The 23,031-nt window shown below is 35.9% G+C and overlaps 2 protein-coding genes across 3 annotated transcripts in view; one reads left to right on the top strand and one right to left on the bottom strand.

Annotated features, from left to right (window-relative positions):
• The window catches only part of LOC134754416 (triosephosphate isomerase), a 279,469-nt gene that overhangs the window by 204,882 nt on the left and 51,556 nt on the right, over nt 1–23,031 (bottom strand). The gene's annotated exons all lie outside the window — the stretch shown is intronic.
• The window catches only part of LOC134754381 (retinaldehyde-binding protein 1), a 55,396-nt gene continuing 33,929 nt past the window's right edge, over nt 1,565–23,031 (top strand). For both annotated transcript variants that reach the window (XR_010128887.1, XM_063690684.1), the window contains exon 1: nt 1,565–1,690. The gene's annotated coding sequence lies outside the window, so the exon portion shown is untranslated. The remainder of the gene's footprint in view (nt 1,691–23,031) is intronic.

Genomic DNA, 23,031 nt, shown 5'->3' with positions numbered 1-23,031 from the left:
TAAGCGCTAAATCTGGATTCAGCTATTATTTTCTATAACAAGATGTACGTTTTCCGCAAAGATCTAGGACTTTTTTGTGTAGAATTTAATAAGCTTTAATGTTGCCTTACACCATATTCTCACAGAGAACGTATATTTAGAGTAAAACGCAAATTTATCCATGATGGTTCACATTTACAGCGGTAAATGCGCAAACTTGTGTCTTGGTGGGGTTGAATCGCACTAAATTGTCTCGGCCCCACACCGAAACTGGATAGAGTGCTCTCAATATCCGACACAAGCTTTTCACGACTCTCCAGCACCACAGAACGAGGGATGTTGGCACGGCCTGCGTAATAGGCATCCCCAGTACTGTCGTCTGCATAGCAATGAATGTCGTCGATAGACAACATGTCATTGATGTGCAGCAAAATCAGCGTTGGGGATAGCACAGAACCTTGCGGAACGCCAGCGTTTAATGTCCATGCTATCGGAGTAGCTTCCGTCTACTACGGCTCGTATGCGTCTGCCGGACAAAAAGCTAGCGATCCATTTGCATAGTCCCTGGTAGAATTGACGTTTAAATGTGCGTGAAATCAACTCAAAATTTGCGTCGGATTGCTTTCCCACTCTTGTGGATAAAATGCAACTTTTTCATTCGTTTTTGAAGAATAAAGCGAGCCTTGACGAGCCGGTGTGGTGATATAGTTTTCGATCTCGATGCTAGTGCAGAAAGCATGCCATTACTTAGTATGACATTTCCGCACGTGTATCGAACGACGATTTTTAATACAGTTGCGAAAAAATAAGAAAAACCACAAGTAAGGAACTTTCGCAGTGAAAGTTTTTGACATTAATAATAATAAATAATTCCGCTACTTGACGTTAGATGTCGACTACGAAAATAATAGTCGTTTTGGTAACAAAACTGATGTATGGTATGAAGTGAGCACTCTATATCTACTTAATTCTCTTTGGCCTTACGTAGGTACCTACAGCATTCAGTGATCGAAAAAGTCGTAAAAAACTAAGTTAATAAATAATAATGGTAAATCATTATTATGTGTGCGAATTTTAGTAAGTGCTTCATACATATGTAGGGTACTTCCCGTCTACCTCTACAACACCCATATCAAATACCTACCTAACGGCCTCCTAGCCCAGTCGGTACTCGGTAGAGTCGGTAGTGACTACTGTGACTAGTGACCCTGCCTACGAAGCAAGATGTCTCGGGTTCGAATTCTAGTAAGAGCATTTGTTTGTGTTGGATGTCCAAGAATATTCCCGAATATGGATGTTATCTATGTATATATGTATGTATCTAAGACCTAAGTATATGTTCTTATTTACATATGTACCCATAGTACAAGCTTTGCTTAGTTTTGGGGGCTAGGTTGATTTGTGTAAGACGGCCCCAAAATATTTATTATTATTTTACTGTGTAGGTAATGCTATAATACTTAAAGTAACACGAGCAAAAGGCATCCTGGCTATAAAACAGTCCGGGTCACATAAATGTAGTAAGTACCTAAGTTACGCGAGAATTATGCAAATATCGTATAAGCTGTGTGCTAGCATTATTGCATAGTACTGAGACGTAAAGATAGAAGTCGGCGCCGGAGTTTTTTCGTGACATTGTGCGCTTGCGCTTCGTTCCGATCGCCGCACGGTGTTGAGTGCGGATTCAAGCTACGCGCCAACACATTTAAAGGTACATATTTTTTGATTTGTGAGAATGAGGTGACCTTTTGTTTGAGAAATAATCTTATTTACTCGGAGAATTATAAAAAAAAAAACTAAATTTAATTCTGATGATAACTAATCAGTTGGCATTGGCAGCGGAAGCCCCATTTTCATTAAAACCTTAATTTTACCTGTAGCATTAAGTTCACTATGTTGTCCATTTATATTTTAACATAAATGTCCTACGATGCGCATTTATTTATGCATTGCAAATTTTCTCGAAACTTACATAAGCATTACGACTTTTACAATTGTTTTTCTCAAGACTTTTGGCTAAAAAGCGATTTGCAGGGCCGTTTTAAGACTCGTATTTTTAAACTGATCCTGAAACTTGAAAAAAAAATCTTGTCATTTTAATATGCTGATTACGTGATTACTCATTGTTTTAAAAATAGTGCAGTCAATTAAATGAAGTGCCACGCTGGATAATACACATTTATTATTTAGCTTTATTAGGCTTTTCGTAGTGTAGTTAATTGCACTAATTAATAATTAATCCCAGTCATAATGTAATATATCCCAGTCATATATGTATTTTTTTTCAGTAGTTACCACCAAAATGTTGTTATAGAGTTCAAAACTGATAAAAACAGTAGAAATAGTAATAGTATAAATATTCTCGTAGAGTGACTTAATAAATAATATTAAGTCGATTTGTGTTTCAAGAAACTGCCTTCAAAGTGTTCAAAAATATTAAAACTCTTTTACCGGTGCAAGTGGAAAAACTAAAATAGTTAAGAGGAAATTAACGTTTGGATGAAATTTATCGTATTAATTGTAAATTGAATTAATTGTGAAGTTATCTATGAAACCTGGAACTATTGTCGAGGGCGCTTACGCCGCACCGCGTAGCGCAACGTTGTACTCATACAGGAGCATCGTTGATAATGGCGTAAGCGCCATCGGCAATAAGAAAGTTATCAAAAGTAGTCGGTTTTTGACTGATTTGTTTGTTTGTTCGTACAATTGTGACGTTATACAATTATACGAACGAACAAACAAATTAGTCAAAACCGACGATTTTTTTATCACTTTCAAGGCACTTTACTGAAACACTGATCGACTTATATAATTATTGATTAAACCACTCTATATTTATATTTTTTTATTAACATTGAACGCTAATAAAATTTTGGTGGTCAACACTAAACACGTCACACACACAATGAACACAACACACACACAATGACGTCATTAATAAATTTATACGCCGAGCCGGTTAAAACTGTATGTATGTGTAGGTACAGACATACATACAGTTTAAACCGGCTCGGCGTATAAATTTATTCACCTTCCTAATGACTATAGGACAAATTGTATTGTGTCTAATATATCTGAATGCTGGGTTATTCCCACTAGTTACCACCAAGTTCTTACCAGTGGTAACTACTGGGAAAAAAATCCCACCTTTTGCCAAGTTGGTGGTAACTACTGGATTTTTTTTTCCCAGTAGTTACCACTGGTAAAAGGTGGGAAAAAAATCCTAGTAGTTACCACTGGTAAGAACTTGGTAGTAACTAGTGGGAATAACCAGTTCAAACGTCCAAAAAATGAGATTTTATTTTTTGTCCGGAAATACCCTTCGCCAGTTTTTCTTGAATAAGTGGTAAGTTTAAGCGTTATTTGATTCTTTTACAGATTGCAGGTTATTTTTATAAAATTTGTGACATATCTGTATATTTGGAATTTGATACGATGCCTGCAGGCGTGCAGGCCAATCAATATCCGGTCTTATCCGAAGTGGTAAAAGATCGGATGCTAATCATCCGATCTTAAATTCTCAGGGATGCTCAAACTTTATTCGTCTCACCACTATATGTGATTAAATTTGGCATTAGGTAAATGTTGAGGTTTACATCAAAAGCAATGTTCATACTGGCTACTTTGTTGGTTAATATTATGAATTTGACATGTTCTTTCGATACTTCATTTATTGATTGACGTTTGTACTGTTTTCATGTGTAATATATCTATTTTATATATTTCTGTGTTTATTCGTTATAATTGTGCAACCTAAACGCTAGAATCCTTGCGCTGCTCTGCCCGTAACCCTCACAGTAAATGTGATTAAAAGTAGGTATTAAATCACAATAAGGCTCCCAAATCATCTTGTATTGATCGCTACTCTTAACTAAGTAACGGCACATACTTAATTGACCTCTTATACTAAAGCAAATATGTTTCCATCTTTATAAATAATAAATGTGCACTGATTGTATCCATTCCTCCACTTTCATATTATTTTATCCTTATGTCCTCTTATCACCCTCTCAACCGCGCTTATGGTGTCAATGAACCCACGTGGTTCATTGACCTCACAAGGGTTCATTGACCCAACACCTAAAAGTTTGACAACCAGAATTTCTTTAATATTGAGCGCATGGTGTAAGATCGGACAGAAAAAATGCAAAAAAATAAATAAAAATGTGGTCGGATTTGATAGCCCGAATTCATGTTAGGCCAATTCTTCTATATATTAATCGGTGGGCAAAACCGGTTATTTTGCAATAGTAAACTCTATGGTATCGGGAATAGGGCCGAACTTATAGGCCTGTCCGTTCTTACACCACCAACTATTTAAAAAAATAATGCTGTTAATTTATTTTGTTTCCTATATTTAAATCTCATCTCACTATGGCAAAAAGAAAATAAAATTCAATTATATAGAGCATTTCATTATTATGAATTCAATTCAATTTATTTATTTCGCTTGAACATACACAGTTGTTATGGTTACATGTCATTGGGATGTTATAGGTACATATTGTAGCTATTAAGTGTTACATGAATGTATGGTCTACCACAATATGGCATGCAAAATCTTAGACTAACTTAAAATAATAATCTAAATAATCTAATTACAATTAAAATGTCAAGTTATCAAAATATTCATTCAGATTATAAAATAGTCTTATTAGTAGAAATGATTTTAATTTCTTGTAAAAGTCAATAATATTATCACATTGCCTAATGTCCTCATTTAAAAAAATATAAATTTTAATTCCCATGTATTCCAGACTACTTTTGAAAGCTGAATAATTTTTAGATTCTGGTAATTGTATGTCAAATTTATGTCTTAATCTAGGGTGTCTATTTTCGTTTTTACATGCATTTCGGGTCTTATTTTTATAAACAAAAATACAGACTAAGTATATGTAAAGCGATATCACTGTCAATATTTTATGCTTCACAAATAGAGGCTGCAATGTTCAAGTGGCTTCGCCTTATCAACATTTCTCACAGCCTTTTTTTGTAAAGTCAAAACAGGTTTCACATGGTCACTGTTACCCCAGACCTCAAGGCCATATCGCATTAGGCTTTCAAAATATGCAAAATAAACTGTTTTAAGTGCAGATGAGCTAAAAAATTTAGAGAGGCTTTTCAGGGTGTAACAGGCGGAGGCCAATTTTTTTCTTAGAAGTTCTATATGAGTGGACCAGCGCAATTGTGTGTCTAAATGTATACCTAAGAACTTAACATCATCGGCTTTTGCTACTGGTAGAGGCAGATCATACGGTATGCTATTTGTGTGTCTGAGAAAAGGAAAATATACCGTTTTGTCTAAATTTATTTTAAGACGATTGCAATCAAACCAGTAGGATAATTCCTCCCAAGTTTCGCCTATTTGAGTTTCAAGTAAATTCATATTTTCATTACCTATTATTATACTTGTGTCATCTGCGTAAAGATAAGGTGTACCATGAGTTATATTGGATTGCAAGTCATTGATAAAAATAATAAATAGTAAAGGCCCTAAGACAGATCCTTGGGGGACTCCACAGTCAATTGCTGTCTTAGTAGAATTAACATAACTAACACAACCGGAATTATTTACATTAACTATTTGAACAAACTGGGTTCTATCCGTTAGGTAAAATGTCAGTAATTTTAGAGTTGGTCCACGGATTCCGTAATATTGCAACTTATCAATTAATATTTTGTGGTTGACACATTTATAATTTTGGTTAAAATTGTTCATAACGTCTAGGACCAATTCAGTAATAGCTGCTGCTGTATTTCGATTCTGTCTAAAGCCAAATTGTTGATAACAAAAGTAATTGCATTTTTCAAAGTGATTAATACCTATAATTCTATTTGCAATTGATTTTTAAAATTTTGGAAAATACAGTCAGCAAAGAAATAGGACGATAATTCGATATCTCCTCTTTACTATCCTTTTTATGCAAAGGAATCACTTTTGCAGTTTTAAATTGAAAATGTCACACAGCGGTGCGCAAATAGCTTCTATGTTATGTTTGATCAGAGTCGTACGGATATCATCCGGACCGCATGAACTTGTTTTTAGTAGCTTGACGATTCTTATGATTTCAAAATCATCAACGGGTGACATGAAAACAGATTTAGTATTATAAAAGATTCATATGTTCACTACCATGATCTGAATTGATTTTGGAGACTTTACCTACGTTAACAAAGTATTCATTAAAAATGTTGCTTACTCTTGTAGGATCATCAATTATATCATTATTAACCCGGAGTTTGATTGTACTCTTATCAGAAATTGATTTCTTGGCAATATTTTCATTCACTATTCTCCATATGGCCTTACTTTTTGACTTTGCCCTTTTTATTGCATTTTTAATGTGTATGTTTTTTGCTGTAAAAATCAGTTTCTTTAAGATACCGTTGTAAGATTTGTATATCTGCCTAAGATTACTGTCGTTCCTAAATTTACGCATTGCTAATAGTAATGACCTTTTCCTTCTGCATGATACTTTAATTCCTCGTGTTATCCAGGACTTTTGGTGTTTCCGTAGTTTTACTTGTCTAAGAGGAAAGTGCTTATCAATTAAGTTATACATTATATTATAGAACGCTTTTACTTTTCCTTCACACGTATTTTCATTGTACAAGTCACTCCAAGAAGTTATTTCTAAGTCTGTTTTAAAATTCTTTAAAACACTGGGAGTATATTCGTTTCACCTGAACCCTTATTTGCTGGACTGGCAGTATTAACTGATCGTGGAAGACTACGGTTTGTGCGTCATGATCTGAAAAACTGCAAGGGACTGATTGGCCTTTATACTTATCATTATCAACCATATCTGTAAAGATATTGTCCACTAAAGTTTGAGATGTCTCTGTAACGCGAGTGTAGTTTCTTATCGTAGGCCTCATATTATACTCTAGAAGAACTTGCAAAAATCTTTAGTTACATTTGTTTTGCCTTTTAAATCGATGTTGAAAACCCCCCACACAGGATGGAGCAATTATTTTTATTGTTACTTTGAAATAACTTTAACTGTGTCAGAAATGTTTTAACTTGGACTTCGGTAAACTGTACTAAGATATATATATATATGTAAATATATATATATATAATTCTGTACTTGAATCATGTCTGTAGTGTCTGTACCCTATCCACAAGCTGAGAAAAAAACCTACATCATCTCAACCCACCTAAAAACGTCCGAAACTTTGCCGAACTAGTATTGAATCCTAATTAATAATTAATTAGAATTCAAAACCTGCGCGAATCCACTTTTCGGCATACGAAAGGTTAATGTAAACGCGCCTTAAAAAAAGTGAAACTGAATAAATTAATCTGATGTAATTTATGTAATGATCATATTTTAAACATTGGTAGTCATTTATATTGATTTTGTAGCAAATATTTGTTAATTTCATACATTTAAATATTAAACACAAGTAGTATAAATTTTTTTTAATAATGCAATACAATTGACATTTAATTTCGATAATACTTGGTCTGAAAATGCGAAAGCTAATATGAGAGCTTTTAACTGAATAATATGGCATATATGGCTGTTAACCGTTGCTCGAAGTACGAATAAAAAAAAAATTCTACCCTAGGGTGGGAAATGCAATTTTCCACCCGGCTATTGGTCTATGAAAGGTGAACTTTCCGAATGGGAGAGATGAAAAATAATGATTATTGAGTACACGTGCCTAAGTAAGTAATTAACTAATTAAACTATACTATACTGGCTGTCGGACCGCAGTTGTTGAATAATTTAAATTTTATTCTCACGTTTGACTTTTAAATTTATTTGCTATCCGTGTTTTTATGTGGATCCTGGTTGATCCAATAGGTAATAAAATCTAAATTATTCCGACATCTTTCTCTATACGACTAATGTATGTACCTACGTAAAAAAACCGGGCAATTAATTAATGGCAATTAGATTACATGAATTAAACGGTGTAAAGTTGTTAAACATAGACATAGATCCCGTGATAGGGTACACTACATAATTCCGAAAATTTTAATTCCGAATTTTAGAATGTCGAATTTTATCATTCCGATTTTTAAATGCTCGATCCATCAAAATTCCGACTGTCGTAATTACGAATGATGAAAATCACGAAGATTTATATTTCCGAAAACCCAAAGACGAATTTTGAAAATTCCGAACCACGTAATTCCGATTGTAACAATTCCGATGGTGACAAACACCGAATTTAACAATTACGATTCTAACCTAACCTAACCTAACCCACTTCTGGCAACAGTTCGGGTTCGCAGGGTCGCAGTTCTGCCTAATTTATTTATACCGAATTTTTATGCCAAAAATATTGTATGCCGAATTTAACATGATGCGGCATGACAGGCACCCGTAATAATTACTAAAACGTGAGTCTTCATTTGAACATCACGGATTTAATTTTTCCGACCTTACAAAAAACCGAATTTCTGAATACCGAATTATTAAAGCGTGAGTCTTTATTTGAATATCACGAATTTCATTTTTCCGACCTTACAAAAGACCGAATCTCTGAATACCGAATAATTTTATTTCCGATCGGACAATGATTTTTCGGAATTTAAGAATTCGGAAAAAAATATTTTCGGAAATTGAAAACTTATTTATTTATTTTATCAAACAAGTTAAACAGTATGACAGTAAAATACCAAACCACTGCTAACTTACACAGAAAATACAAAAAGAAAAAGAAACAATATACAATTAATCACAAATTACAATACTAACATTTAAAAATAAATAATTAACACATTTTAAACAGTTGAAGGACGTGCATCCATCTTCTCACAAAACCTCAAACATTCATCACGCACAACCACCTGTCTGCCTGCAAACAAATCACACTGAGAGGCTGATGCAAGGAGCGCATTCAAAAGGAGCAAAGAACGAACCAGAGGGGAATTCCTACGCGATACAGTACGCAAAGCCGGGACTGCCAGGAGACAACGGTCACGAGGTCTGAAATTGATTCTGGTCCGTGAGGGAACGTACAGACGTACCAATTGCTCCGCCAGTTCGATACAGTCCGACTCCCCGCGCAGGATACTGCAAGCAGTAGTGAGAAGTGCAAAATTACGCCTTACCTCCAGCGAGTATAAAAACGGATAGTACCCATACATTTTTTTATAGAGGAACCGTAAGAATACTTTTTGCACTCTCTCCAGAAGTAAGACATAAGATGCTTCATAAGGATTCCAAGGCGGACTCTACTTTGCTTCTCACTAGGGCACCGTAAAGGAGCTTTATGGTACCTGCGTCATGAAAATCCCTAGAATTCCTGATTACAAACCCTAACCTCTTATAGCAGTCACGCGCTAATGACATCATGTGGTAATGAAAGTTGAGGCGGGAGTCAAGAATAACGCCAAGGTCCCGAATCCAGAAGTATACTCTGGATTCAGAGGCAGCCTCAAATCCAGAGTATACTCGTAGAAAAGTGGATTGCGAGCTCTACTAAACGTCATAATCGGAACTTTAAGCTTTCGGTCAAATGACAATCGGATTTTAAGTTTTCGGAAATAGCACATTCGTAATTTTATTCCATCGTGTTTTTAAAAATCGTAATTTTGAAATTTCGGACTTATAAAAAATCGGGATAATGAAAATCGTACTTATAAAAATCGGAAAAAAGTTTTTCGGAATATTTGGGTGTTCCCCCCGTGATATAGTGGACGTGCGTGTTGAATATATAAAATGATTACGTTGGTTTTCTGTGTTTCCTCCCATCATTTATTAAGTACCTATATCAACAAACATACATTTTGATAGATCTGTTATTTTATTGTATTTTTCAAACTCGATGGGTAGGGTGACGGGTGTCATCTCCATATAATTTATACCTACGTACTACGTAACGTATACCTAAAAACGCCAAATCTCGCAAAATGTTATTGAATTGACATCTGTCAGCCTACCTATCGTGTTTGGAGGTTTGGAGAGCGCGAGCACGCCTCGTGAAACCAGAATCATAGACGTATTTGTTGCATGACATGACAGACAGACGTCAATCACGTTACTTGATTACACGTCAACTATTCGTACAGAGGAACACCTGATGCCTCAATAAGGACCTTTTTCTCTGAAGTTCCAACAAAAATTCTGATAGAAACGTCCTTATTGCACATGAAGCATAAGGACCCTTCTCTAATGAAAAGCCACATATAATTAGGTACTTGAGTTATAGTCTGGCAAACCATTTTGTCAGTACTCTCAGTAGAAAAATAGAAGGCCTGAAGAGTAGATCTCCCATAGAAATTTTGAATTGTGCGCCTTTTTACCTACCCGACTTCAAAATAAGAAGATTATCAATTCGACTTTAATTTGAGCTATTTGAAGTGTGAATGAAGAGTGTAGACCGATTTAGAAAATTATTTTTTTGTTTATAAGCCACTGTCATGTCAGAAGGGTCTGGCGTTTATCGCTTTATATCCTATACAGATTGACCTTATCCATTGGACCAACCCGGAAATCCCACGTAGGGTTACTTCTCAGGAATGCTCTAACGTTAATATTTTTTTAATTAGAACAAAAAAAAAAATTTTTTTTCAAACAATGAATTCCAATGATCGGCAACAAAAAGAAACATACTGTATTAATCATTGGCAGTGTTTTTGACAACTTGTTCGAAAATGTGCGGCAATGATAACATTTGTAAAAGTCAGAACCTTATTAATGTCATAAATAAAAAAGATAATCAATAAGGTCGAAGAAGATTTCATACTATTTATTACCTCAGACATAGGCTGCTCCAAAGTAAAAAATCGTAATTTGTTAATTTCTTCGCAAACGCTACACCGGTTGTTAAGATACTTGGTATACTGATTCTGATTCTAAATACCCTAATGCATATGTACATTTCGGCTTTGTCCAATGGCTAAGGGCACCCTGTATATTGTTACCTCTAGCGCTATGTATTGTAAGATCTATCAGTAGCAGTAGGTAATCTAGTAATCTGTGGACGATGTTGTTGGTCTCACACTTTATTATTCTTTGTACTCTATTTCTGTGCTTAAACCCTGTGTTTTACTGTTTTTTGTCCCAAATAAATTAAAAAAAAAAATATTTTGTATCCCTTTTGAAGTTGTTTTTTTTTATTCTTTATAAAAATGTTATTCTACAAACTAATTTGTTTGACAGACTATGTTATTTTTTGCGGTTGTGGTATTTAAATAAGCTGAAAAACTCGTATACGTTTATAAGTAGGTACAACTACATACTGCTTATGTTAATTGACTAGTTTGACTTTATAGGATGACCTTTAGTGAGAGTAAACAAGATATATAGTACAAACATACATAATTATTATGTATATTGTATAAACACTCGAGCTCTAACTTTTGTTAGCTAATAGACCGCGGGCCAGGAACAGATTTCCATGACCAATCGCCTCCCGGGCGAAAACTCGTATAGTGGTTAACAGCTATGTATGATGAACCCTTGTGAACGTCAGCTGCCGCTCCGTTGGTGGGTTGAGTTTTTTTTTTCGCTTGAACCATATAGTGTGGGGTGTCATTGGATAGGCCTTTTAAAATGAATATGAGTCTTTGACAATTTTTTTTGATAAACGTGATATTTCCGGAAATATTCGCTTTGAAAGAAAAAAATAATGTTTGAGAGTCCCCCTCTAACTTTTGAACCATGAGTCCAAGAAATATGGAAAAATTGTGAAAATAGAGCTTAGTAAATACTTTCATGGATAACTATAGCGAGTCTGATCGGTTCAGCCGTTTTTCAGTTTTTGCAAAAAGTATATTTTGACGGATGAGTAACTACGGAACTCTACACTGAGCATGGCCCGACATGATCTTGGCCAGTTATTTTTATAATAGTGATGATGACACATGTTGAATTTTATAACAAAATCTAGTAACATAGATAGCAAATGAGTAATTTATCACAATAATGTAGATATTAAAATAATATATGGAAATCATACATAAATACAGGACTTGAAAGTTTCAAAATTTAAGTAATTTTTTAACTTCCAAAAAGGAGAAAAGTAAGGGTACCATTCGATTTCTTACATTTTATCCAAAAAAGATTGTACGCAATATTTCACCGTCAAAAATGCAATTTTCTTATTTTGTCCATACATTCAAAATGTGCTCTCAGTGAACTTGACGTCACGTTCACTTATCGTTTTGTTAGAAGCGTTTCTCCAGTGAAGTACGACTGTCTGGCTTTGACTATCATTTATGACTTTTGTTTAGCTTTAATGCAATGGGTCCCATATAGACATTTGATCCTAAAAATAAACCTGATCGATTGATACCATTAATGATAATTTGTCATCTAGCCTATCAGCAGGTGACTAAGCTTGCTTATTCTAAACTAGAAATTTGAGTTATGATGAACAACTATGAAACAGCGGCGACGTTTTCTTATATCGTAATTTTTTTATCTTTTTGTTAATTTAAACAACCTTAAGGCGCTTCGCGCAGTTTTTGGCCAAAAACTGTTACTTTTTAGAGCTTATAACTTCTAAATGAGTCAACCAAAAATTATGAAAAAAATATATATGCATCTTCACTCTATGGACAACAATCGCAACATTTGACTTTTTTCCTGAAATTTGTAGTTTCACCGAAAAAAAAATAACACGACAGGCCGTTTTGCGGCTAACTTTGCTTATAACTTCTAAACGGCTTAATCGATTAAATTTATTTTTAAACTAACAAAAATGTTTTAACAGGTTCTACAAATGCAACATAGCTTTTCTTAATCAAAAAATATTTTCTTAAGAAATCGAACGTTTTTCCACATTTCATGCGTATGCAGCCTGAAAATGGAGTGGCCGGCAGTCGTGTGCCAGCTTTGAGACGAGGAGGCTGTGTCGCTCGTCGCTCCGTGCCTTCCTTGCACTATGTTCGCTTATGCACAAGCAAAGTGCTATAATATCGGAGTTATTGTGGCCAAAGAATAAATAACTGCAGAGCGCTGATTTGGTTGCGACGCGCATTAGCGAGCGCAACACGGTATTTTGCGGTCTATAACAATGAATGTAATGATAATATCCGTATATATTATACTATAATATACGTATGTTTGAGAAAACTTCATTTGAAATAAATAAATAAATGTTTTCTAACCGATATATTATAATGTCATTCAAGTTTTACGTTTTGAATAATGTTCCATTCCATCTCGAAACAATAAATAATTGATTTAACATAAGCTACCTATTACCTATTACGTTGTATGTATGAATAGTACCTGTTAAAAAACATTGTTTTTGTAGTTTAAAAATAATTTTAATCGATCAAGAACTAGCAAAACGGCCTATCGTATTTTTATTTACGGAAAAACTTACTATTAAGTAGTAATTAGTGTTAAATAGTGTAATTGTAGTTATGTCTGTAAATTTTTCATGGGTGATCCTTGCCTGTTAATAAACGTTTTATTATATTATTATTATTTGTATCTCCTTCTGGATTTCAGTAATTATTTCATTGGGTCAACTTGGTGTATTATGTCTTCTAAATAGGTAAACAAAAAATTATGAAAAAAATATATATGAATCTTCATTTATTGTTCAACAATTATAAAATTAAACTTATTTCCTGATATTTATAGTTTTACCGTAATAAAAATAATAAAACAGGCCATTTTGCGGCTAACTTTGGTTATTTTCACTAAACGGCTAAATCAATTAAAATTATTTTTAAACTAACAATAATGTTTTAATAGCTGACGGTCTTTCCACCGCGATACAACCGGCCGACGATTTGTTTTATTAACAATATCATCTAAACTACCATCTGACAAAGTATGAAATGGGATGCGATGACTGAAAAGATTTTTTTACATGTTCATGTGACCAGCTGACGGTCCACCGAGATAAAACCGGCTGACCATTTTTTTTATTCACAATAGCATCTAAACTATCATCTGACACAGTATCAAGCGGGAGGCGATAATAAAAAAATTTGCGTGTTTCGGTGGCTGCCATTCCTCAACCCATCAACGGAGCGGCAGCTGACGTCCACATTCATCATACATAGCCGTTAACCACTAAACAAATAAATGACTGCAAAGCGCTGATTTCGTTGTGGCGCGCTTGTAATAAAAACCGGCCAAGCGCGAGTCGGAGTCGCGTTCCAAGGGTTCCGTACATTACTCAAATTAAACAATTTATTTTTTATGTGAAACGTGCGTGAAATGTCTTTAATAAACCCGTAGGGGTTGGATCAAAAACTAAATAATTAAGTCCGACTCACGCTTGACTGCTCATTTCTAATAAGTTTCCTGTGATCTATAGGTAAAGATCTATTTTGTGTATTTTTTTTTTCAAAATTTTATACCCAGTAGTTTCGGAGATAAAGGGGGGGAATGCTAATTTTTTGCCTATTTTCGTGAATAACTTCTAAACAATTTAAAAGTGCTTGTTGCTAGGCCTATTTGAATAAAGAATATATTGAATTGAATTGAATTGAATAGACTGTTTATCCTAAAATTATAAAAAATATACATTTGAGATTCTCACAATGAGCTCTTTTATTTGATATGTAACACGATATAGTTTGAAAAACTTTCTTTTTTAATTTTCTCTTTTACCCCCCAAAAGTGGCCCCCGTGTTTAAAATTAATTTGTTTACGTTACATGTCCGTCTTTGGGTCACAAACTTACATATATACACCAAATTTCAACTTAATTGGTTCAGTCGTTTCCGAGAAAATAGGCTGTGACAGACGGACAGACAGACAGACAGACGCACGAGTGATCCTATAAGGGTTCCGTTTTTTTCCTTTTGAGGTACGGAACCCTAATAATGATGATATTCCCACGTAATGATTGAAAAAACTTCGAACTTCGAAAAATAACACATTTGTAGTAGTATATGAAGTTAACTAGGAATGGCATTATTTATATTTATTTATTACGGATAAAAAAAAACTGTATAAAATAAACGCACTGTACGCCTCAACTCTGTCTGTAGCTTTAGCTATAAATCTTAATCCGTCGATTTGACTTAGGTATTTATTTGTAAGAAACAGATAAAAAACAAATTAACTAATTGAGGCTTGTAAAGTATAATGCATTAAGGGAATATATTTTATTATAATTTACGACCTCCACTACACGCATGATCTACTCATACTCAAACAACAAAATATCTGCAAAAGATACACAAATACGAGGTATAGCGCCAAATGCCGCGCGCCTCTGGGTTGTAGGTTATTCTTTGAACCTCGTTCCGCCGCAGTCGCCGCACCGAGACGAAATTCACGTACGATCGCAGTGAGCGGGGTGCGGGTACAGAGACGCTGAGACGCTCAAGGCCAAATCAGCGAGAATCGTCTTAAGAGAATTTTATGTAGAATCCTTTGTCCGAAGTAATTATAATGCCATTCGTACAGATAATGGAGATATGAGCAAAAATCTGAACCTCCCCCCCTACACACTCAGCACAACCCCCACCCCCGAGGACTTTTAGTATGATCATCTGTACACCACAAGGTATAACTATACCAATTTTCAAAACTACACGAATTATTTCCGCAGATCGCCCATTTTCGGCTTAATTTGACGTGGCTAATTGGTCGAAACAGCTCATGAGTGCGAGCGCGACACATTCATGATAACAAATATAGATTTGGTTCTATAACATCGATCTATCCCTAGGTAACTGGAATTATGACCGAATCCTTTAGTACACCTAATATTCATGGTAAGAAAAGTCCAGGTCCCAACATAATAGCACGAAATAGTAGATTATACAACAAGGGCATAAACCGACCCATTTCGTTCCAAGCAATTTATCGGTCCGAGCGTAAGCGAGGTGTACGTAAATCCTAAATTTCGACCTAGGGCCGTAATGTATTTTTTCATCACACTTGCTAGTCGATGCGGTCCGTAAATCCAAAATTTCGATAATTGCTGTACATTACGTATGAAATTAGGCAGACGTTTTATTTATTTCCCTTTTTTAGTTCCTCACAAACATTGATCACATTGTGTGGGTCACGGGTGGTGTAGGAATTATGAACTCGTGTTCATTAAGCCTTCGGCTTCGGGTTTCAATTCACACTCGTTCGTTGATTCTTGTTTACCGCCCTTAATATACGATGAACTATTTCGATTGACTATAAAATGTATGCATATTTGTTTTTGTTTAACTGAAAATATTCGGATTCAGCTTATGAACTTCACGTTGAAAGAAAGTGCTTTGGGGAGTTGTACATTCATGTCATATTGATTTTAAATTGTAGTTTCCGAAATGATCACAGCACCAGGTATTATTCAGTCGTTTACAAACCGAGCTTTCGAGAGGTACTGAATGCACTATTGCCCGCATTCGAAGCTTTGTTCAATCCGCTCTGAAAATTTTACCGTAAAGGTGGATAACACAATATCTGCCTTAAATACCTTTTGGCTTTGTAGTAGGTAGATTTTCGTTGCATCGCGGTATTTGGTCGATTTCATTGCAGGTACATACTCTGTAGTTAGCAATGTATCGAATATTGCATGCAAGCTCTTGATCCATCTAACCGGGGCTTTATTGTAGGTGTGCAACTGAAACAACCTAAGATACTAGGTTCTGCTCGCAACATTTTCTGTATGGGATGATGATGATGATTGATAAAAACTATACTATAATGTCCTTTCCCGGGCTTCACACTTTCTGTTACCAAATTTCATCTAATTCGCTTCTGAAGAGGTAACAGACAGTCACTTTCGCATTCATTAGGGACTAGCTTTTGTCCGCGACTTCGTCTGCGTGGAATTAGTAATTTGGGTAGTTTAGCTCCCACTCCCACATCCACTTCCACGTCAAAGTTACCTTCCCTTCTCTTCTTTTCTCTTGCTGTGTCCGATGGCCGAGAGGAGCGGGAGAGGCATACATTTAGTTTCTAATTTTATTCTCTAGGGGGGGCAGTTTGCTCTTGAGCAATTATAACCTCCTCTTCATACTAATGAAATGAAATTTATTAATGTATGTGGAGAATTCCATTTAGAGAGGAGAATTAACTAAGCTAAGTTTTAGTGTTACTGCTGATCTATTTTAATAAGGAAGTAACTGAACTGAACGAAGTAGTAGGTAATAAAAAGATTGCTGTAGCGTACCTTTTACAGTATAAGTTGTGCAACATAAATATTTTTTCCTCGTCTGTGGTGAGCAACATAGTCGTCTTTAGGGATTCGCATTTTATTTAAGAGTACATTCAAGTCTTGTGAACAAATGAGTGTACAGTCAGCAATGTTACCTTAGCATACCTGCATACATATTATTTGTATGCATGGGTGTTAAGCTAATAATTTAGCTAACTGTAAATGTATGATTGTATATGGCTATGTGGCGTTATGGCGTACTTCAATATTTGTTGCTCTAGTTGTACGTTAAAATGTCAATTTTTATAATACAACGCTTCAAATGGAAATTACTTTAAGGCCAGTTGAGGGATTATTATTATTACCAGGGTATAAAACGAACGGATTTTGGTTCTCCACCTTAAAAGCAGAGTTTGGTGATTTACCTACCTTACTCTTCGTCTGTTTTTTTTACTAACATCCTATTTTGATTTTAAACAAAAGTACACACATTAACAATGTATTTATTACGTTAAAACATTTAGTTCTTAATATTAAAGCTAATTTACACCCTGCCAGTGTTCATGTTTCACGTATATCGTTCGGTACACTTCTAAAACATGTTAACTACCTGAAACATAGTTTCGACAAAACGTGAGTTGAAAGTTTGATCCTCTAATGTGGGAACTTAGAAACGCGTTTTTACTAATTTAGTTTTACACTTAAAATTTTTGGATATTAACATTGTCAAATGAAATAAAACTATGAAAACGGATTATATCGCGTATATTGAATTTATAATACATCCCGACGTTTCGAACTCTTTACAGCGTTCGTGGTCAACGGGTGACTGAGGAAAAATTACAAAGTGCAAAAATACCCACATACTAAAATAATGAACAATCATAGACTACAAACTTTAAGGCTGGTTGTACATGCAAAAACCGGTTCATAAGGCTAGTTATACACTATAATTATTTTTCAAGTAAAGATATATATATATACGCGATAAAAAACTATGCCGGCTCCAACCCTACACCACGGACCCGAGAAGATTTAATTCCCTCCTAAATTGTAGGAGGGTATCCCAATATGGGACCGGCAACAAACTCGGCGGGACACATCTTTTCAAAACATCAGAATGTCCAGCATCATCCAACACTAAGGTCTCACAGTCTATGTCTCGCTTGCTCCTTTATCAGGTGGACTACAGGATCCCAAGCTGGTGGTAGAGAAAAGCCATCTTCCCTATTAAAGTTTGGATATTTCTTAATCTCAATGGCCTCGCGCAGCATTCTGGGTATGTAACGCTTCTCCTTGGCAAGAACCAGAGGCTTATCAAACTTGATTGAGTGATTGGCTTTATCCATGACATGCTCACAGACAGCAGACCTAGGTCGACGGTGCTTGACATCAGCTATGTGTTCCTTCACCCGAGTGGAAATGCTCCGTTTCGTCTGCCCGACATATGATAGGCCACACTCACAGTCCAGCCTGTACACTCCTGCAGTCTGTAGAGGGGTATTGCATTTTACAGGCCTCAGGAATTGTGACATCTTCTTCATTGGCTTGAAATATGTTTTTATAGAAGCACGCTTCAAGATGTGGCTGATCCTGTCCGTGACCCCCCTGACAAAAGGCAGAATGGCAGGCCTGCGCTCGACTGTGGGGATCTTAATGTGGGACCTCTGGTTGACCCGCGGTATCCTGAGCTCATTTGCCTGGAGCGCGCGCCTGGCATGCTGGAGCTCCGCGGCCAGATGCTGGTCATCACATATCCTCTGGGCTCTCTGAAACAAAGATTTGCCTACTGTAACAAGTTGACTGGGATGGTGATGCGATTTGCCATTTAAGTACCTATCAGTATGAGTAGGTTTCCTATACACAGTGCGACCTAGGGTGTTATCAGGATTTCTTTTTACCAATACATCTAAGAAGGGGAGAGAACAGTCTTTTTCCAACTCCATAGTAAATTTTATTTTGCTATGGATGGAATTTAGGTGATCCAAGAAAGTTGAAACACTACTTTTTGGAAGTATAGTAAAAGTGTCATCTACGTATCTTTTAAATATCTTCGGTCGCACAGGAGCCAATGAGAGTGCCCTCTCCTCGAAGTCCTCCATAAAGATGTCAGCGACTACTGGAGACACCGGAGACCCCATGGCCACGCCGTCGACTTGAAGGTAGAATTCACCATTCCATAGCAAGTAGCCAGATGTAAGGCAATGTTCCAACAGCTTAGCATATTCCTCTGACATGTTCTGCTCACATAACCTCTTCTTGACAACTTCAATGCAGTCTTGTACCGGTAGGCTTGTAAATAGCGACTGAACGTCAAAACTGACCATGATCTCATCATCAGTCAATGTTAGGTCTTTAATCTCACCGATGAAATGGTAAGAATCCTTTGTATGCGTGCTAGTGTTACCACGTAATGCTGAGAGGGCTCCCGCGAGGTACTGAGCCAATTTATATGTGGGAGCATCTATCTGGCTCACTATTTATTGATTGTTCATTATTTTAGTATGTGGGTATTTTTGCACTTTGTAATTTTTCCTCAGTCACCCGTTGACCACGAACGCTGTAAAGAGTTCGAAACGTCGGGATGTATTATAAATTCAATATACGCGATATAATCCGTTTTCATAGTTTTATTTCATGAGTAACTATCGCGGTAACCGAAGACAATATTAACATTGTCTTTAAATTAGTGAAATTTATATTTTCAAACCGAAAAATATAAAATATTGGTCGACAAAAATATGGGATGTGTTTGCCTGAATAAAAATAGACAGATTTTTGTATATTAAGTTATACTTATATAAAAAACCGGACAAGTGCGAGTCGGACTCGCCCACCGAGGGTTCCGTACATTTTTTTTAAATTTATAGTTTTCAGATTTTTCCCTGTATTTGTAGTGTAAGACGATATTACTTGCCAAATTTCATAATTCCACGGGGAGTACCCTATACATTTTGATTCCCTTGATAGTGTCGAAATTAACGTTTATTGCAACATAAACGGCCGTAAAGTATGGTTTTAATTTCAACTCGATACCTCGAGATAAAGGGTCCTGACGGAAGGATGGACGGACGGACGGACGGACAACAAAGTGATCCTATAAATAATAAATAACCGGCCAAGTGCGAGTAAGTCTCGCGCACCGAGGGTTCCGTACATTACACAATTTAAACAATGTATTTTTATGTGAAACGTGAGTGAAAGGTAAATTGCGGTTTACGATTTATGACTTATTAAAAAAAAACTACTTACTAGATCTCGTTCAAACTAATTTTCAGTGGAAGTTTGCATGGTAATGTACATCATATATTTTTCTTAGTTTTATCATTCTCTTATTTTGGAAGTTAGAGGGTGGGGTGGTAAAATGTGCCCCACATTTTACCACTTTGGAAGTGTATCTCGCGCAAACTATTCAATTTAGAAAAAAATGATATTAGTAACCTCAATATCATTTTTGAAGACCTATCCATAGATACCCCACACGTATGGGTTTGATGATAAACATTGTTTTGAGTTTCAGTTCTACCCCCCAAAGTTTTTTTTTTCTATTTTTGAGTGAAAATCTTAATGCGGTTCACAGAATACATCTACTTATCAAGTTTCAACAGTATAGTTCTTATAGTTTCGGAAAAAAGTGGCTGTGACATACGGGCGGACAGACAGACAGACAGGACGAATCCATAAGGGTTCCGTTTTTTGCCATTTGGCTACGGAACCCTAAAAATAATGAGTGATAAAAATATTTTTCACCACGCTGGTAAAAGCTCTAGATTGTTGAAAAACTGATAAGAAAGTTGCATTTTTTTCACATGTGAGGCATAGTAATCAATTGCAAATTTGAGTTTCCTTATATTTGCTGGTAGAATTGACTTTTAAATTTTTCAATTTTGGAATATTTCGCTCGGAAACAGATCGAATAACTAAAACTCGAATTGGCCTTATAGGTACCTAAAATAGCTTCCACTATCGGGTAATAGACGACAGGCTCAGGCTCGCCCCAACCATTTTCGCAATGAACCAAAAGTTTAGGAAACTATTATGGCACCTCCATAACACAGTCGTCAAAAAATCTATTTACTGTTGATTACGCCATTGCCGTAGTTGTATGTTCAATTAGAGCCGTTCAAACAGTCTGGTAGGTATCGAGTGTTTAGCCGCGACAAACAGCGCGATTCATGCTTCCGCTAGCGTCCATTTTTATTTAAACCTGTTTGTTCTATAAGGGCCACTTGCACCATCCAACTAACCCGGTTTTAAGCAGTTAACCCGTTAACCCAGTGTCAAATTGTACTGGTGACCATGGTAACTCCAGGTTTGATCGGTTAACCCCGGGTTAGTGGGATGGTGCAAGTGGCCCTAAGAGTTTTCATTTTTTTCACGGTTTGCGCGACTGTAGGTATTTATTTATGTTATAATAATAAAAATAATAACCGCTCGGTGTACAGTCAAGGGCATAAATATATATTCATTCCCAATTTTTCAAAAATATGTGTACGCTCTTACACCTTAGACAATAAAGTCGTGTTCACATGTTTTTGAGCCATTTGTCTGGATCGATATTTTTGCCTTAGACTGTACCCCTTAGGTACATTTCATTAAAGTGTCAAAATAGCATCTACGTGTTGGCTTTGGCTCCGCGTACGCCTTCCAAATGTCCGAAACGCCACTATTCCGTTATGTGAAAGCCATAAAATATTTATCTATGATACAAGTGCGGAAAAGAGGAAATTCGAAATGAGTGGCGATAAATTAAAACACGACCGCAGGGAGTGTTTTAAATCGACACGAGTTGCGAATTACCTATTCGCACGCGTATCGTACAACGTTTTACAGTACATATGGCCCTTTAAACTTTCGACGTATGTAATTATTTCATATCTCATGCTCTGAAAGTGGATCGATGTTGTTCTAAAAAGTGCGCAGAAAGTGATACGTTTCTGCTCTAGTGCAGAAAAGTGTTGTACTCCTCTGCGTTCCCGTCCCACGAGCAACTGGGTGGAAACAAAATTAAAAATAGTGTCTTTATTTCCTCACCTGGAACAATTGATACTTGTTCTAATTTTACAAATCCCGCATTGAATCGTTTTTTATCAAAAATACGCAAATAAATAAATAATTTATGATTTATGATTTACAAATTTTGGTTCGTGGGTTATAAGCGCTGAAGTGTTTTTATATCTACAAACTGAAAATAGCAACCGCTACGTTACTCTACTCTGGTCTTGGCCTTATATACTCGTATTCTTGTATACGACAGCTACTGAAGTAAATATGTAGTACCTACTAAGAAATATTATAATAAGCTTTTCCCTTCACTAGCTCGGAAAGCCGTCTTTTATCCTTTAAAATGCATCGTCAGAAATGTCTACATTGTCAACAAAAATTTACTCACCGACTGCCACACGTAAAAATACACAACTTTCAGTTTGCTGTTATATATAATATCGTATTATCGTAAAAAAAAATAGAGATTCCAGTGATGAAGATGATCTAACGCCTGGGGATGTTGCACTTTCCTCGCTATAGTGAGGGGAAAAGTTTTGTGTTACACACGGGTGCAAATGTATTTTAATTCCACGATCGCGGGTAAAATACAACTTTGCACCCTTGTATAACAAATAACTATTTTACATTCTTATTGATTGGAAAGTAAACACATTTATTTTTGAAATAATGAAAATATTCACTACTTCGAGCGATTATACGACTATACGACACCGGTATACCTGTCCGCCTATCTACCAACTCAACTACCGAAACTCGTCCAGTCAGCATAAAAAGTATGGATCAGACTACGCGTGAAAAGTATCTAATAGCTTAAAAACCGGCCAAGTGCGAGTCGGACTCGCGCACCGAGGGTTCCGTACTTTTTAGTATTTGTTGTTATAGCGGCAACAGAAATACATCATCTGAAAATTTCAACTGTCTAGCTATCACGGTTCATGAGATACAGCCTGGTGACAGACAGACAGACGGACAGCGGAGTCTTAGTAATAGGGTCCCGTTTTTACC

Source organism: Cydia strobilella, chromosome Z (genome assembly GCF_947568885.1).
Source record: "Cydia strobilella chromosome Z, ilCydStro3.1, whole genome shotgun sequence".
NCBI classification, from domain to species: Eukaryota; Metazoa; Arthropoda; class Insecta; order Lepidoptera; family Tortricidae; genus Cydia; species Cydia strobilella.
The sequence above is the reverse complement of the archived record's forward strand: the minus strand, read 5'-3'. Positions and strand labels throughout refer to the sequence as shown.